The sequence below is a fragment of the Melozone crissalis genome, unplaced genomic scaffold (genome assembly GCF_028551555.1).
Source record: "Melozone crissalis strain CALT ecotype California unplaced genomic scaffold, PUWL_Pcris_2 ptg000008l_1, whole genome shotgun sequence".
Classification (NCBI taxonomy): Eukaryota; Metazoa; Chordata; class Aves; order Passeriformes; family Passerellidae; genus Melozone; species Melozone crissalis.
Genome location: NW_026535786.1, coordinates 2,294,472 through 2,301,089, shown reverse-complemented (window position 1 = coordinate 2,301,089; position 6,618 = coordinate 2,294,472).

The following is a 6,618-nucleotide window of genomic DNA, read 5'->3' as shown; positions in this document are numbered from 1 at the left end:
AGCCCAGGATGTCAGGGCGCAAAGCTAGGTAGGAGCAGGCCCAGAAGGAGCTTTGGCTGGTCTGTAGAGCTTCAGGGCACATTGCACAGTGGGCACGTGGCCTTCACAAACCTCTTCTTGCCCAACACACAGGCAGGAGGGTTGCAAGGACAGCTGACAAATCCCACAAGCAGCACAAAATTCCCACTTGGGGGTGTTACCTGGTGATGAGGAGGAGAACACATCTCCGACTCTACCCTGGCTCTCTTCTCTCCTGCTGCTGTTTTGTCAGGTGAGTCAGATCAGCCATATGGTGAATAATAAATAACTAAATTTCCTTTTTATTATATTGGATATTTTTAACCTTTGCACAGAAGATAAGCAAGACTTGATTATGCATCTTCATAACTGTGTTGAGGATTTTCAGGATGGAGCCCACACTAGATTATTTCCTCTCTCTGGTTGCATTGCTGCATGATATGATTCTTACCAGCACAGGGTTATTGTGGTTAATAGGCGGATAGGTAAGAGGGGTAAATACAAAAACTGCTTCAGTTCATTTGGTTACTTCTACACCTAGTCCTTGCTGGAGTAGTATTTTCAATGTCTGCTAACTCAGACGTACATTACAAGCACAGAAGAAATGAGGACCTGATTTAATGCGTTTGCCATGTAGTAGCTTAAAACACATGCATCCTAAAATTATTTATTAATTGGATTTTACATGCTGAATATCTAAGCCTTGTTTGCAGCAGGAGGTGTGAGGATTTGCAATTTGCAAAACTTGTAGGTGGTGATTAGTCTGTTAAATCCTATTCAAAAGTGGCCTGGCTTATTTCTCGGCTGTGAGAATGATCTTTAGGCAAATGTCGTAATACGTTCACCATATAAACACTTTGCAGGTCAGTGACTGTACATTCAAAAGTATTTTACTTAGCAATAAAATCTTCATCACAGTTTCATTATCATAAACACGTGGTGACAAAAGTAGTTCAGGGCTTTGCACACCATGTGTTGGCTTTATATTAATTTTTAGTTACAATTCTTCTGGGGTTACCTACAATGACTCAAGGTCTTGCACTAATTGAACAGGAGGAAAGAATAAAACCAATGGACCACAAAGGTCAGTAATGTGGCTTATGACTCATATAATAATTTATTGTAAATACATGAGAGTGGCTGTACATGTGTAGTCAGATGGCAGCCTATAAAGGTCTGACACTGGGGTCTGCTGCTTATTTTAACCTAGAAAACCCCCCCTCTTAGCAGTGCTTTGGTCATTTATGATAGATTTAATTTCATCTGCTTTGCTCATATATTGCATCTTTTGTTGTTTTTGGTCTTTTTGCTTCTGGTGTTGCTAAAGAAAATGAGCAAAAGTTCTTCTAAAACAGTGCTGTGTTCCTAGTAGTGAATGCTTAAATTAGAAGAAACTGAGCAATAGTGGTGCATTTTTTATTCAGAAATCTGTCCTGACTTCCAATTCAAATTTGCTGGATGCTTTTGGAAGTGTTATGTGTCTGGAAATACTTGTGTTGGACTGGTGTGGATTGCAAGGGTCTGACCTCTGTGGCATACAAGAGTCTTCGTAGCCCTTGGGTCCCATCATCACAGGCTTGCTGCAGGATGCATGAGGCTTGCTGTAAATACTCTGTGGAGTGGCTCAGCGTGTTAGCAGAACCATTGTGATTTCCAAATTTTGATGAAGCAGAGAAATACACACAGGGGAGAGAGAGAGACATTGTAAAATGTCCCGGCTGTGGAAAATGCATTTCTTATTGTTTTGCATTTTTTCAGACAGTGATTTTTTCACAGTGGTCAAGTTATAAGACAGAAATCTCTAGAAAAATAGATGCAAACATTAAAAGACGCTTTGTGGTTTGGGTTTTTTTAATAGTGTTCTGTAATTTCCCAACAAATGTTCTAAGGACTTCTCTTGAAAACACAGGAAAGAAATTATTTTCAAAGCTTAATAATTTGAACTGGCAGGGATATCAGATTGGCAGAAGAGAAATCTGGACCTGGTACCTTTCCTAGGTCTGTAAGCAATAATTGACTAATGCCAGCTGTGGCAGCAATTATTGTCCACTGGAATGAGACCAGTCATTAGATACTAATGCCTTCTAGTCACTAATGAACTCTTCAAGATTTGAACCAATGATTTACAGGTTAATGATCTTAAATCTTATTACCAATGTGCATGGAAATAATTGAGAATTGTGGAGCAAGAGGGACTGAACTACTTAGTAACACTCCTTAAAACAGTAAGAAGCATTTTTCTTATAAATGACTTGCTTTTGAAATGTTCTAAAATGATTGTACAAACTTCATATCATAATTATACCCTTGATTTCCTGAGTACCAGAAGAATTATTGTTTACCAAGTACCCAAAAGTGTAATCTGGGGTCAATAAATGAACAGAACCAAGATCAACTAAGCCATGCTTATTTTGAGTCCCTAACCATACATTCTGAAAGTTCCTTTTCAACATCCAGTGTACCTGTGGAACCAATAATTCCAGTGTGACTTGTCCTCCTATGAAATTCTGTCTGGTAGAAAATTTAGGCTCATATCTCTGATTTAACCCCTATTCACAGTGTGAGCCATGGCTGAATGAAATTTTTTCCTTTGAGGTGATGGATAGAGCAATATATCTCAAACTCATTCCACTGTACCTATATGGCTTTTCTTGTTCTTACAATGAATGGCTTCCATATCCTGGGTCTCCAGTTCCTGTACCTGAAAGCTATGAAAGATGGCATTTGGGTGAGATTGGGCTCTTGCCTTACATGTTAAGGTAAGACCCTTACTGCCACTAGGACGTTCTGAGGTGTATAAATTTTTAAATCATATCTACAGAGTGTGAATGACAGCATGTGTGTGTAAGGCATTGGAATTAGAAGTAAAATAGTATTTAAAGTAACGGTGTATACATGGTAGGTCAAAAAGACTGAGAAAAGGAAAATAAAGTAGAGGGATGATGTAAATAAAATTCCAAGTGTTGGAAGTAGCGATTATTGTTCCATGACCGCAGACCTCATCACAGACACAAAGCTGGTGCAAAACAGCTCACACTGGATACGAGCTTTTTTTCATCAAGAGAGGCTCAAAGGCTCCGATGTTCATGCATTTCATCACTGCTCATGATGAATCCAGAATACTGGAATAAGAACTTTCTAGCTGGTGTCCCTCACCCTCTATGTCATCATAAGGCATCCAGGACAAGGTACTAGAATACACAAACATCTCATTTCTTATAACTATAGAGGAATGAGGGAATTTTGAGAGAATGGGTGTGGGTGAGGCAAACTGTTTCTTCAAAAATAAAAGTCTACTTTCCTATCTGGGTGGTCTTGCCTTGAGTTTTGCTTCTTTGATTGCTATACAGGAACATTTCTGAGCTATCTAAGCCTGTTCCAGTCCTTGCTATAGCTGCCTTTACAAACCCCATTTTGTTATCCCACTCCTGGAGACACATAATAATTTGCTGGGCTTTACAAAAAGAATCTGCATCTGAACAGACAATTCTAGCATAGCCATAATCATGAGGTTTATCTCTTCTAAAATGCTGTGAAATAGTTTGGCACTGGATAACGGAGGATAATGCAGGACCAGATTATTGACCTACCCTGAGGAAAGTTAAGTGGTGAAGTTAACTAATTTCAAACTCAAGCTAATCCTGCACTGCTGCCAGTTGTGGAATGACCTTGTCAAGGTATTATATTAGCTTAATTCTTGCCTCGTAACACACCACTTTGACCAGTTTTTTGACACTTTGTATAGACAAGAAATAAATTAAAGCTTTAGAGATAAACCATATATACAGCCTTTTTGTATTTTGTACAAACTCAGACCTAACATTAGGAAAGGGACGGCTAAATTATGGTACTGAAGTTTTATGAAATGTAATTATAGGTCCAAGGATATTTTGTATGGAAGGAAAAAGCTTACTGTACACTATTAAAGTGTTTTATGTCCAGAGATGACTGACACAATGCATTATGGGGCTAGAATAAGCATAATTGTCCAGGAAGCAGTAATTGAAAATAGTCCTTTAGATGTCAAAATAAAGCTATACATCATGTGAGACTGTCAGCAGTTATTACATATCTTTGGTTGTAGAGACAAGCTTCCTTGTGGGCTCGTAATTTATGCTTCAAACAAAAATAACGTTATTTAGGGCTTCTGCTTCAGCATGTCCATGTGGGCACTGCTGGACTGGTTGAGTTTCAAGTGGCCGCACATTTTGCCATTACCCTGCTGGAGTAACATGGGGAGGCAGGACACCCCACAAGTCCCCGATCCACTGACCTTGGTTGTTCCCAGTGCCTCAGTGGGGTGGGAGCATGGGATACACATGCTGGTGCCTACAGCAGTGTGAGCTCCTGTGTGCTGCCTGCAGCCCAGCAGAGCTGGAGGGCATGGCCTTCATGATCCACAAAGATCATGTGCAGCTGCTCTGCAGTGTTGCAGCCTGAGTAGCTCCTAGTAAAGTCCAGGGCAAGGAAGCAAAAAGGGCCTTTGCATGGTATCCACAGATGTTTTATTCAGCGCCTGGTAAGATGTTCAGGTCCCGGGCACACACACACACACACAGAAGATCCAGGTTTCTGTCTTCCCGAGTTGCAGGGAGCGAGCCTGGTCTTCGGGCAGCACAAAGATGAGGGCCAATCAGGGAATAGGGAGGCAGTGGCTCAGGGATATAGGAACACATATTGGAACAGGAGAAGGAGTCAATGGGGTCTAAAACAGCTTTTTTGAGGAAGCTTCTTCTGTCCCCCTAACCTAGGGGATGCCCCCTGGGTCTCCACACTGCAGGATGGGAAAAATATTCTTTGAACACGAGAAATCACAGCTCTGGCTTTGGTCTTGGGATGGAGGGGCAGGGCCATCAGCAAACATTTGTAATTGATATTGTCTCTTAATGAAAAAGAAATCCATAAATATGTGACTATCTTGATTTTTTTTAAAGCTGAGAGTCTTTGAATGAGTGTTTTCATGCATTTTACATACAGGTGATGTTAATTAGTTCAGTCATCTTGCTGTAAACTGGCAAAGTTTATTTTGTTTGTGAATAACAGCAATGTATCACACAGAAACGCCCTGAGAGTTAATTAACTTTGGGTAACCAATTTGATATTCCTAAGATAAAAGCTCTGTACAAGCTGAATACTCTTGCTGTTCAGGAAAGGCTGTAGTACCTTTGTTCATGTGCAGCAGTAACTTAATGAGAAAGCCCAGTAGAGCTCATTGAACTTACTTCAGCAGCAGTGGCATGCACTAAACACTAGCCAGCCCTCCCTTCTTCTGTGTTACCAGTGATTAATACATATTTAGCACTATTGCAGTGAAGAAAAATCACAGTAATTTTGTTTGTAAGTGAATGACTGTATAGTTAAAATACAAAAAAAAATTACTGAAACTATATGCTATATCTGTATATGAAGGCTGCTGTGAAAAGTGTATTTCACTCTAAAATGCAAACCAGATATAGACTGCAAGATGAATATTGCTGGGCTGTAGTTTTTCAGCCAGAATAATAATTATTCTTTCAATGAGGATCTTGAATAGACAGGGAGGAGAAGAAGGAGATGGAGGCTAGCAGTGGAAGAGGGCTGTAGTTTGCTGGAAATGATTTTTAAGAACTGGTTCATCATCTGCTGAGGATTTTCATAGCTCATTCCACTGAGTGAGGTAGAATCACACAAACCTTTCTGTATATGTGTGTTTACTTACATAAATACAAACACAAGATACAGTCTCTAACATCTGTGCTTTACATCATAATTACACCAATTAAACAGAGGGGAGGCCTACCCATGCTTACTTAAGTGTCCAGGAAGTAATTGTAGGAGTTTCGAAAACATCTGGATGAAGGGAATAATAATGCAACCATAAACACATGAAGTGGTTTATTGGAAATGATTTGATCAGGTCGTGAAGTGTGAGAAGTGTATTAACAACCTGAGGAGCACTCCAAGGGCAAGACTGGTAATGTTGACAGCCAGGGAATAAAAGTCCTCTGGATAAAGCAACCTAGCGGGACACACACTACCCAACTGTGAGTCTGGAAATCTGCTGAAACAGATTTTCATGCATTTGTTTTGATTGAAATGGGCAGAATAATTAATATAGCATGAATCAAAATCAGACTGTATCTGGGGAAAGTTATCCCAAAACCTTGCAATTCCTAATCCTAAAGGAAAGAAGATAAAGAAGCAGCTCACCAATCAATTTTGCATCTGGGAAGAAAAGCAGGTATGTATTAGAACTTCTTAAAGATCCAAGAGTCAAAGAACCTCACATAAATTTGCAACAAATATTTCTGACGATAAATACTGCCATTGTTAGGTCAAAATAAGAGAACAGTGTGAAATACAATGCAGATAGAAAGGAGTATAAGAAAAAAGTCTATTAGCTATTGGAACAATAATCTGACAGGGACCTCAAGCATTTTGGAAGAAAGGCTTAAAACTGGAATGAATCTGCCTCAGACAATAGATATAGCTTAAAATCACAAAAAGGGAATTTTATGAAGACCAATCTGAAGAATATGTTTTAGGGAATAAAGTTCCAGTACAGTTTAGGGGAAAGTAGTAATTCCACAATGCTGTGCAAAAAAATTTGGTGGCGGTACC